Source organism: Salmo salar, chromosome ssa25 (genome assembly GCF_905237065.1).
Source record: "Salmo salar chromosome ssa25, Ssal_v3.1, whole genome shotgun sequence".
Taxonomy (NCBI): Eukaryota; Metazoa; Chordata; class Actinopteri; order Salmoniformes; family Salmonidae; genus Salmo; species Salmo salar.
In genome coordinates, this window is record NC_059466.1 from 13,680,693 (window position 1) to 13,693,304 (window position 12,612).

The following is a 12,612-nucleotide window of genomic DNA, read 5'->3' on the forward strand; positions in this document are numbered from 1 at the left end:
TTTATAAGAGTGTATAACATGACACCACCATCCAATGTTGGTACAGAAAAACAAAGTCTCAATCAGTTATTAAAGTATTTGGAACATTTAAAGCAGTTGAGATCACACGCATCACTGCACATTTCAAAGTTTCTCATCACACTCTTGCTTTCCCATAATGCATGCTGTCCTACCCAGGATTGCGTAAGCTCAGTCCGGGCCACATTGTCTGGCTGGCACTCAGACAAACGCTTGCTCTTTAGAGCACCACCCATCAGGGTCCCTGTCTCTGAGCATTGCTGTCCTAGAAACGACTGAACGTGTCAGAGTAGTTTCTGATGATTCAGTGAAGTGGGTCATGGTGGAAACTCACACACTGGCCAACCGTGCTATAGCAACATGAACCCAGCAATGTCCCCTGAATGGAAGAAAAAAAAAAGTATCCTAGGAAAAACATTTGACAGGGAAGTCTGTAAATGTCACAGAGCGGTTTGTTAGTCATACATCAGCGTGGGCCCCTTTGGCAACGAAAGGAAGTTACCCAGAAAACAAAAACCTTTAGAGATTCATGATGTAATTAATATAATTGAATATAATTAAAAAGTAGTGTTAGTGTAATTTACCCAAATTAGAGTTTAACCAACACATTTTACCCAATTGGAGACACCAATCTATATGTGCTTCCTTCATTAACTATTTCACTCACACATCTCCAGTCGGGATCAGACTTAACCGATCCTCTGGTGTTGAATGGAAAACTATCAAGACGTTCAATAACACTGTTTTCTCTGAAAATACAGAGTTGATGGTTGCTGCACTTCAGTAATTGGACGAATGACACAAAGCAGCATTTCATTCCGTTTGATCCCTGAACAATGCTGCCTGCAGCCCCTAGGTGCCCTCAGAAAACTTGAAGATCTGTTTGTATTTTAGAGGTAGAATGACAGAGGGCAATATTCACACTTTTTTTTATACGTGCCTTCTTATTTATCAGTCTCTTAACAAACATCTAATAAAATAGTAATAGATGCATCAAAGTTGGTATTTTATGTTTTCTTAGATTAGCCTATTCAAAATGATGACAACAAGAGTAGGCTACTAAAGGGTAGAAAGACGAAATGGATTCACACACGGTAGTGACAATGCACACATGGTAGTGACAGTGTGTAGCGAAGCCTTTAGTTGTATCATAATGAGGAAAAACACCCCCTACTTCACTCACCACTAGATGATGATCTGACACTTTTGTTATGTTTTTTTTTAAGGTGTTACAGATACATGTAATCTCCAGTTCAGTGATGCCAAACTGTAGGCTGGCTCTCTATTATCGCTTCCCGACATCCACGACCACAGCAGACATTATTTATGATCACGCACACAACCCTGCATCTCTGCAGTCATTTGTACCCGGTAACAACCGGAAGCGCAACAGAATGCTCTGAACAAGGCGACTGTGGTGGCAGCAATTTCATAACGCTCTCCTGTGTGATTTTTTTGGGGGGGGTCCATCTCTGGGAAATACTACATTATAGAGAGGAGAACCTTTTGACTTAATCAAGTATCCACATGTGTCCTCGAATCACCTTTTTACTCGGGAGAAAGCAACATCAAGGCGTGCCTGGCGATTATTGGCGGATTCTTCCCCTTCTTGGATGACAAACTAATGGTGGGTGCAGGGGATGGGAATGGATGCCATGGGGCTGCCCAAAGGTGGGAAATGTTGTCTGTGTAATTTAGATAATTCTCCAAAAAAGTATTTATTTCTACAATAATTTAATTTCTCAGTAGAAAACGGAGAGGGAGCTGTCCCTTTTTTTTTCCAAAAGTGATGCGTCAAAGCTGATGGAAAAATAGGGGGAAAGAAGATGCCTGGAAGGCCCTTAAACAATAAAGATCAATTATTGGTAACTGAATGTTCCATGATGCGTAGGCCTAACCTCTATATGTCCTATTCAAATAATTATGACAGACCTTCGTATATCTACTCAAATAATTGAGTTTAGGGTAATCTTTATTATGGGCATCTTGTCATTTTGACATTTTGACCAGAGTTTACAGATCTTATTCATTTAAAAAGAACAACTGTGGCGTAAGTTTTAAAGGGAATTTGTCTTGTTAGGTAAAATAAGCTCTTTAGAAGATAATACAATGATCCTGCTAGTTATGACAGCTTTGTGATCAAACCTCATTCTTATGTCAATGGATCAAACACTGCATCAGGCGTGAAGTAAATATCCTCTGACAACATTGTTCTTTCGGCATTTTTGATCTCCCAGAGAAAATGTAGTTCACCACAAATTATACGTGTTCCCTACTGTAGCCTAATTTAACCTTGTCAGAGCGGATATCAATCGAATGTGGTCGATCACTGTGATCATAATATTGTCCCCTCTACTGCTGTTCCTGTATCAGGTTTATAAAACAGATTATTCCAGTTGACCCACCTAGAGAGGGTGTCACTTCCTGGTATTCCAACCTGTTAGATTCATATCAACAGTGGCAAAAAGGCTACAGACGATGGAACAGCCAGACAACGATAAAACCTACTGTAGCCGACACTTCGGCCCCTGGGACTAGATAGGACGTAATATGATTATTGCCGAAGAAAGACTATGACAACTGAACATATATCAGTCAATAAATGATTTCGACATTATCCCACTGGGAAAATGTTTTTATTTATTAATCTGCGACATAGGCCGGTCATAACACATCAATATACATATATTTGTAGGCTATAAATCATAATCAGTCTGTTCGAACTCATCATAATGTATAGGCCTGCATTATTTGGTGGTGTCGCCGACGACCTAAATGTATCATAAGTCTCCAATCACTCGACAAAGTAGCCAAATCTTTCTTCAAAATTGAGGAGGGATGCAAGCAGTGTTTGTGGGCGCTTGGCTATAGTACTGTCGTGTATGTGAATGGGAAGGGTGGATTGAGGGTGTTGGCTCTACCAGACTAGCTGGGTAGGGCTGAGATTTTGCTATGAGAAAGGCGTTGGAGCCTTCTCTAGGGAAATAACTAAAGCCGCAAGTATAGCGATAGCAGCTGCCCGCCATTGATAAAATAACCTGTTTGATTCCCTCATGTAACATCTCATGCGGTCATATAAACAAATCTGAGATTAGCCGAAATCTAGGCATTCATTTTCGTATGTGTACACGCGCCCTTTTTCATTTTCTGTTGTTGTGACCACTTATTTAGCCAATATTTACCTTCCCTCCGCAGCCTACCAGGGAGCACCTTCTGGATGAGACATAGGCTATAGCCTACCATACAGAAGCAGTGTCAGGCTGCATGTCAACTTTGATTTAACAGGTTATGGTAACAGTCAATCAGATGTCATGAATGTGTTGCCCATAGGCTGCTGATAATGGTTTGAATATGATAATGGCCCTTCATACATTCTCATCTGTTGTTTGACTGGTAGGCCAGATAGCATATCTTTAGGCTATGTATTTCACCTCAGCAACTTGCTTTTGCTCGCTGTTGACAGCTTAGAACGTTGATTTTGTACTATTTTGTTGAAGCATATGCCAAGCGCAATTCCTAGCGCTATTATTAATTGAAATTCTCATAATAATATAATGTGTAACATGATATAATAACATAATCGTATCATGTGTTTGCATGCATGAGTAAACTAAATCAACAAGCATATTTAGTCATGAAATGTAACATCATATACAAAAAGTGATATGCGCCCTAAAACGAGTATGATTTTAATCGTTACATCATTCTCGACTTTTATGTGGGTAAGGCCATAACTTTTTAATCTCTCCTTCTTGGGTATATCTCTTGTGAAATAATGGAGAATAAATCGTTGACATTCACACAACCAGCAGCCACTCTGTAAAGGGGATATCAGGCATTTCTGCACTTAGCCTAGTGCGGTTAAACTTGCAGCACCGTAGACAGCAGCACACGCGCGAAAATAACCCGCTCAAATCCCTCAATCAACAGCTCCCATCCACGAGAGAAAGTAGCCTAGTAGTTGCTTTGTTGACAAAGTGATTTGTCTTTATTTTAATAACAGACTAAACAACTCACGTCCCAATGGGCACACACTGGTTGAATCAACGTTTTTTCCGCATCATTTCAATAAAACTACGTTGTACCAACGTGGAATAGACGTTGCATTGACGTCTGTGCCCAGTAGGGTTGGACTTTCAATGTGGTTTATGGTCGGCTATAGTAGGCAATATGGCACATAAATGCCAAAATGCTTTCGCACAAATAAGAAGCTGATAAAACGTCTGCTGATGCATGGCAATTACAGTTCATTTGGGAAAGTATTCAGACCTTGACTTTTTCCACATTTTGTTACTTTACAGCCATATTCTAAAATTGATTACAAATTTTTCCCTCATCAATCTACACACAATACCCCATAATGACAAAGCAAAAACTGTTTTTTAGAAATGTTTGCAAATGTATTACAAATAAAAACAGAAATGCCTTATTTACATAAGTATTCAGACCCTTTGCTACAAGACTCTAAAATTGAGCTCAGGTGCATCCTGTTTCCATTGATCATCCTTGAGATGTTTCTACAACTTGATTGGAGTCCACCTGTGGTAAATTCAATTGATTTTACATGATATGGAAAGGCACACATCTGTCTATATAAGGTCCCACAGTGCATGTCAGAGCAAAAACCAAGCCATGAGGTCGAAGGAATTGTCCATAGAGCTCCAAGACAGGATTGTGTCGAGGTACAGATCTGCAGCATTGAAGGTCCCCAAGAACACAGTGGCCTCCATCCTTAAATGGAAGAAGTTTGGAACTCCCGAGTTCCTTCGTGGAGAGGGGAGAACCTTCCAGAAGGACCACAATCTCTGCAGCACTCCACCAATCAGGCCTTTATGGTAGTGTGGCCAGACGGAAGCCACCCCTCAGTAAAAGGCACATGACAGCCCACTTGGAGTTTGCCAAAAGGCACCTAAAGGACTCTCAGACCATGAGAAACAACAATCTCTGGTCTGATGAAACCAAGATTGAACTCTTTGGCCTGAATTCCAAGCATCACGTCTGGAAGAAACCTGGCACCATCCCTACAGTGAAGCATGGTGGTGGCAGCATCATGCTGTGGGGATGTTTTTCATCAGCAGGGACTAGGAGAATAGTCAGGATCGAGGGAAAGATGAATGGAGCTAAGTACATCACTCTGTACTTAGCTCCGTTCATCTTTCCCTCAATCCTGACTAGTTTTTAGCTACTTTGCAACTACTTAGCATATTAGCTAACCCTTCCCCTTGATGAAATCCTGCTCTAGAGTGCTCAGAATCTCAGACTGTGGCGAAGGTTCACCTTCCAACAGGACAATGACCCTAAGCACACAGCCAAGACAATGCAGGCGTGGCTGAATGTCCTTGAGTGGCCCAGCCAGAGCCCGGACTTGAACCCGATCGAACATCTCTGGAGAGACCTGAAAATAGCTGTGCAGCGACGCTCCCTATCCAACCTGACAGAGCTGGAGAGGATCTGAAGAGAAGAATGGGATAAACTCCACAAATACAGGTGTGCCAAGCTTGTAGCGTCAAACCCAAGAAGAATCGAGGCTGTAATTGCTACCAGAGGTGCTTCAGCAAAGTACTGAGTAAAGGGTCTGAATACTTATGTAAATGTAATATTTAAGTTTTTTATTTTTATACATTTGTTAAAATTCCTACAAATAGTTTTTTGCTGTGTCATTATGGGGTATTGTGTGTTGATGATTGATGAGGGAAAAAAAACAATTGAATCTATTTTTGAATAAGGCTGTAACATAAGAAAATGTGGAAAAAGTCAAGGGGTCTGAATTCTTTCCGAATGCATTGTATATCAAGTCAATAGACTTTTCGCACAGACTTTTTCATTTTGCCTGAGAAGATTAAAAATCTTCACTACATTGAGACTAATTTCTATTTGAGACCACTCGACCAAACTTAATGTGGGTCCATGTGAAAGAGGGGAGCCCGTTAGAATTAGTGAAACATGGAAGAGGAAGGCTGGGGTTGTCGGCCACTGAGGTCAAGGCCCCTGGTCACGTTTTGTTATGAACAGGACAGTGCTATGCATGGTGAAAGACAGAGAAAACAAATATGCTGTCATTTGGGGTCAGTAATGATAGAGGAGACAAATGACTCGGCCTGGTCTCATATACTAGACATAATATAGTAAATGTAAATCCGGGACACTGAAATTAGTATGATATGTTATGTTTGGTGTAGTTACATAAGAAAGAAGGTTACTTAAGGCAGAAACTAAAGTATACCGCATACGTCTTGTAACCCAAAGGTTTTGTGTTTGATTCTCATCATTGACAACTTTAGCATTTTAGGTAATTAGCAACTACTTAGCATGCATGTTAGCTAACCCTTCCATTAACACCAACCTTAAACCTTTAATACAAACCCCTAGCCTAGCTGTCACGTCCTGGCCAGTAAAAGGGTTAACTGGTATTGTAGTTTGGTCAGGACGTGGCAGAGGGTATTTGTTTTATGTGGTTAGGGGTGGTGTGTTTTCTAAAGGGTATTTGATTTATGTATTCCGGGGTTTTTGGGCACTGTTCCTTGTTTATGTAGTTCTATGTTTAGTCTAGATATGTTGAGTTAATTGGGGTTGGACTTCCAATTGAAGGCAGCTGTGTGGTGTTGCCTTTGATTGGAAGTCCTATATTAGTTGGGTGTGTTTTGTCTGTGTATTTGTGGGAGATTGTTCTGCGTTTAGCCTTATGCTTTGCCAGACTGTTTTTGTCGATCGTATTCCTGTTTGTTATTTTGGTGTTCATTTGGTACTTATTAAAACGTCGAGTTGAGCATTCACATACCTGCTGCGTTTTGGTCCTCTTTAACCGACGACAAGCGTGACACTAGCTAATGTTATCCACCTTGTTAATGTTATCATTAGCCACCTAGCCACCTAGATTACGTCTAGCAACCCGAAGGTTGAATGTTCGTATCTCACGATGGACAACTTTAGTATTTTAGCAACTTTGCAACTTCTTAACCCTTTTTAGCTACTTTGCAACTACTTAGCATGTTAGCTAACCCTTCCCCTAACCTTAACCCTTTAACCTAACTCCTAACCTTAACCTTTACCACCTTTTACCCTAACCCCAGCCTAGCTAACATTAGCCACTTATCTAACATTAGCATTTGCCACCAAGCCACTTAGCTAACATCTAGCAACCCAAAGGTTGCATGTTCGATTCTCATCACAGGCAACTTTAGCATTTTAGATAATTAGCAACTTTGCAGCTACTTACTAGTTTTTAGCTACTTTGCAACTACTTAGCATATTAGCTAACCCTTCCCCTAACCCTAACCTTAACCCTTTAGCCTAACCTTAACTTAAACCCTAACATTAACCCCTAACTCTAACGTTAGTGTTTGCCACCTAGCTAACATTATCCACAACAAATATACATTCGTAACATTTCATACGTTTTGCAAATTTGTAACAATTTACAAGTTACATATCATACTAATTGGAGTGTCCCTGATTTAAATGTACTATGTTTCGTCTACCCCAGAGTCCAGGTTGAACGACTTGCCAGTTTTGTGCAGCTGGCTACCTCAAAGTCATGATGTCATGTCACCAGCTTCCAGATGAAAAAAAAATATTTTAATAATCTCAACAGCAGCTAATATCTCCAGTTGTCATTAGTGAGTAGTACACGTGTGCTATAGATAAATCAAATCGAATCATATTTGTCACATGCTCAAAATAAAGACAAAAAAGCTTGTAATAGGTCCAACGGAGAGACTTGGTACAAGGATTCCAACCTGGTGTCTCATCGATAACATTGGAAACTGGGAATTGCCTTGATTACATTTTGATAAAGCTTAAAGGAAGTATTTTCTTCATCATTACGCATGCTCACTATACCTGTTGAAATGTGGTACAGCAATAAAAGATAGAATATCATTATTATATTTATTTTATATATATATATATTATACAGATATTTACATTTACTGTACCATTATATCTATGTTTTTGATTCTAGAGCAAGGTATACCCACTGGGCACAAACTGGTTGAATCAAAATTGTTTCCATGTCATTTCAACAAAACAATTCAATATGATGATTTTGAATCAACATGGAAAACTGATTGGATTTGCAAAAAGTCAAAAAGTAAAGGCATTTTTGGAATGTTTGTATTTTTTCAACTTTTCACCTTTAACCTGAATACAATGGCATGGTTTACATTTTTGATGATCTGAAATCAAATCAAATTGTATTTGTCAAACGCTTCGTAAACAACAGATGTAGACTAAGTGAAATGCTTACTTATGGGCCCTTCCCAACAATGCAGAGAAATAAAGAGAAATAAAAGAAAAATAATAACACTAGGAATAAATACACAATGAGTAACGATAACGTGGCTACTGTATATACAAGGGGTACCAGTACCGAGTTGAAGTGCAGTTGTACAAGGTAATTGAGATAGATATGTACATATAGGTAGGGAGGAATTTACTAGGCAACAGGATAGATAATAAACAGTAGGAGATGTGTATGTGATGTCAAAAGAGTTAATGCAAAAAGGGTCAATGCAGATAGTTAAAGAGTTAACCAAGAGTAGCTACCCGGACTAACTATTTAGCAGTCTTATGGCTTGGGGGTAGACACTTTTCAGGGTCCTGTTGGTTCCAGACTTGGTGCATCCGTACCGCTTACTGTGCGGTAGCAGAGAGAACAGTCTATGACTTGGGTGGCTGGAGTCTTTGACAATTTTTAGGGGTTTCCTCTGACATCCCCTGCTATAGAGGGAGCTCAGCCCCAGTGTTGTACTGGGCCTTATGCACTACCCCCTGTAGTGCCTTGTTGAAACGGGGTCTGGTACTCTCTAATGTGTGGATAGGCCACTGGGAGTAAACAGATACCGGACAACACTCTGGCCAAAAAGTGATGACAGACACAGAAGCCCAGTCTAGGAGTAATGATGAAACAGAGTATACATGTGGTCTGTGTACAGAGGGAAACAGGATAAAAGAAAGAGAAAATTACTACAATGTAAATCCAATTAACATTAATGTCAGCAATCTCCATACGCAATTTACAATAAGAGAAAAATAACGCACCATAATTCCTCTCATGAGAATTAACATAAAAATGTATCACATAATTGTACAAAATGGTAAAGCAACTGGTGAAGAAAGTTACCCATCTACATACACATTTCTTGTATTTACATTGAACAATAGCAACAGGAATATTATAAAAGTGAAATAATTATTTGTTCTGACTTACATTTGGTCAAAAACTGATAAATATCCCTGCAAAAATTAAAATGGTCTGATCTCCAGGAAAGCCAACTCTCAGTTCCATTTGTAAACTAACAATTGGTTGCCATGGTGAATAATCCAATAATAATTGGTAGGACACATGAAAGGAAACATCAAATACTGGTAGAGCAATAAAATGTCCTTGTAGATCTAATTAAATTCAGAGGATTCTAAATTCAAATCTAACTGGCTTTAATACACTTCTGGTCAGATGCCAAGCAGTTGCCATACCAAGCGATGATGCAGCCAGTGAAGATGCTCTCAATAGTGCATCTGTAGAACTGTTTGAGGATCCATTCCAAATCTTTTCAGCCTCCTGAGGGGAAAGAGGCATTGTTGTGCCCTCTTCACGACTGCGTTTGTGTGTGTGGACCATGATCCTTCCTTAGTGATGTGGACACCAAGGAACTTGAAGCACTCGACCCGCTCCACCACAGCCCCAGCAATGTGAATGGGGCCATGCTCGGCCTTCCGTTTCCTGTAGTCCATGATCAGCTCCTTTGTCTTGCTGAGGTTAAGGGAGAGGTTATTGTGCTGGCACCACACAGCCAGGTCACTGACCTCCTCCCTATATGGAACTAAGCACGCACCTCTGAGGGGCCCCTGTGCTGAGGGTCAGCATGGTGGATGTGTTGTCACCTACCGTCACCACCTGGGGGTGGCTCATCAGGAAGTCCAGGATCCAGTTTCAGAGGGAGGTGTTCAGTCATAGGGTCCTGAGCTTAGTGATGAGCTTGGAGGGCACTATGCTGTTGAACACTGAGCTATTATCAATGAACAGCATTCTCATGCAAATGTTCCTATTGTCCATGTGAGAGAGGGCAGTGTGGAGTGCAATAGAGATTGCGTCATCTGTGGATGTGTTGGGGTGCTGTGCGAATTGGAGTGGGTCCAGGGTGTCTGAGAAGATGGTGTTGATGTGAGCCATGACCAGCCCTTCAAAGTATTTCATGGCAACAGGGCGATAGTCATTTAGAAAGGTGATCTTGGCGTTCTTGGGCACAGGAACTATGGTGGTCTGATTGAACATTTTACGTATTACAGACTGGGTCAGGTGGAGGTTGAAAATATCAGTAAAGACACTTGCCAGCTGGTCAGCGAATGCTCTGAGTACACCTCCTGGTAATCCGTCTGTCCTGCGGCCTTGTGAATATTAACCTGATGAGCGAGATCACACAGTCATTCGGAAAAGCTGGTGCTCTCATGCATGGTTCAGTGTTGCTTTTCTCGGAAGAGAGCATAGAAGGAATTTGGCTCATCAAATAGGCTCAGGTCACTGTGCAGCTCATGGCTGGTTTCCTTTTGTTATCAGTAAGAGAGCAGCCACATCTGACGAGTGTCTGAGCTGACTTAGTAGGATTTGATCTTAGTACAGTAATTTATGTTTTCACTGTTTGATGGCTGGTCGGAGGTCATAGCGGAATTTCTGATAAGCGTTGGGATTAGTTTCCCTCTCCTTGAAAGCGGCAGCTCTAGCCTTTAGCTCAGTGCGGATGTTGCCTATAATCCATGGCTTCTGGTTGGGATATATATGTACGGTCACTGTGGGGACGTCGCTTTGATGCACTTATTAATGAAGCTGTTTACTGATGTGGTAAACTCCTCAATGTTATCGGATGAATCCCGGAACATATTCCAGTGAAACGGTCCTGTAGCTTAGCATCCGCTTCATCAGACCACTTCCGTATTGAGTGCGCCACTGGTACTTCCTGTTTGAGTTTTTGCTTGTAAGCAGGAATCAGGAGGATAGATTTATGGTCAGATTTGCCAAAGATGACCTAGAGTTTTTTTGACACTAGTTGCAAATTGTGACATTTTGTTTCATTGCCCTGCATTAAAATCACCGGCCACTAGGAGTGCCGCCTTTGGATGTGCATTTTCTTGTTTGCTTATGGCCCTATACAGCTCGTTGAGTGCAGTCTTAGTGCCAGCACAGGATTGTTGTGGTAAATAGATAGCTTCGATATAGATGAAAACTCTCTTGGTAAATAGTATGGTCTGCAGTTTATCATGAGGTATTCTAACTCAGGCAAGCAAAACCTTGAGACTTCTTTAACATTAGAGATCACGCACCAGCTATTGTTAGCAAAGAGACACACACCTCCCCCATAACCCCACCTGAAGCTGCCGTTCACTCTTGACAAAGCACTCTTGACAAAGTCCTTGTTCTTCAGGACCCGTTGATAGGATAGTGATTGTACATTCACCAATAGAACAGAGGGTAGAGGCATTTCATTTACTCACCAACGTAGTCTCATCAGGGAGCCCACTCTTTTGCCTCCCTTGCGCCGTCTCTTTCTCTTTTGAGTCCCGGGGTTTTGGGCCTGGTCCGGAATGAGCAGGTACATCCACAGCAGCTGACTTGCTGAAGTAGAAATCTTCATCCAAATCTTATGCTGAATGTTTTCAAAATGTATTTTTGTCCTTTTGGTAACTATAGTATAAAGGTTGGCTTTGGCTTTGAGGTCAATATGCCATATGCAGTAAGGCCAACAATAGGAGGAATTTTAAATAAGCCACTGTGGCTGAATTTCGTACACAGTTACAACTGGCAAATTCTGTACAGAAAAACTTTTAGTGGAAAGCCATTTCTTGATGACTTCTTCCGTTTAATGAAGGAAAATGATATGCGGCTACTAGCCATTAAATTGATTAGAAGATGTGTGAGTAGTATACAGTACTAATGCCGATCATAGGCACTTATGAGTTCATTCCAAATTCAGGGTCAATTTGTGCACAGCTGGCTAAAGAGTCAAACTAGTCCATCACAGCTGTGATAATAAAGGTATTTCTAGTATAACGTATTTAATGTATTTATTTGCTTTTCTGTTTTAACAAATCATTAATATTCACAACCCACAACAACACCACTCACATGAAGAATATGGGGAGATATGATCATCTGCCATAACAGAACACAAAGACACCTCACACAGAGGTTACAACAACTACTTTCGTTTCACTAAATCCCTTGATGGGTTTTACTATGTTGACATATTGATGTGATTTATGTTAAATCCAATCCAGCATTGACCAGTGTGTTAGTGATTGATTTCTTGGATCCGACAAGACAAGCAATGTATTTTATTGCACTGTAAAGCCAATGACGTAGAGATAAAGCAGATGTGACAGATGCAGAAGAAGCAGTAGTAAAGGGATGCTTGAAATTGCCATTGTAGTGTCTCTGTGCATCATGTTACTACTCTCTGAGTCTATTTGGAAAATCAGCCTCTCCCTCTGTCTCATCCCTACTCTTTACTCTGAGACATTTTAAAGTGGAAACTTTGGGCTTTGAACGAGACCATGCCTCCTAGCTGTTGTCTGTGTGATTGGCTCTGGAACAGAGAGTAA

General features: G+C 40.8%; 1 protein-coding gene across 4 annotated transcripts in view; it reads left to right on the plus strand.

Moving 5' to 3' along the window:
* Positions 1-1,386: 1,386 nt before the first annotated feature.
* The window catches only part of LOC106586196 (sodium channel protein type 2 subunit alpha), a 54,340-nt gene continuing 43,114 nt past the window's right edge, over positions 1,387-12,612 (plus strand). For all 4 annotated transcript variants that reach the window (XR_006761942.1, XM_014173189.2, XM_045707462.1 and 1 more), the window contains exon 1: positions 1,387-1,645. The gene's annotated coding sequence lies outside the window, so the exon portion shown is untranslated. The remainder of the gene's footprint in view (positions 1,646-12,612) is intronic.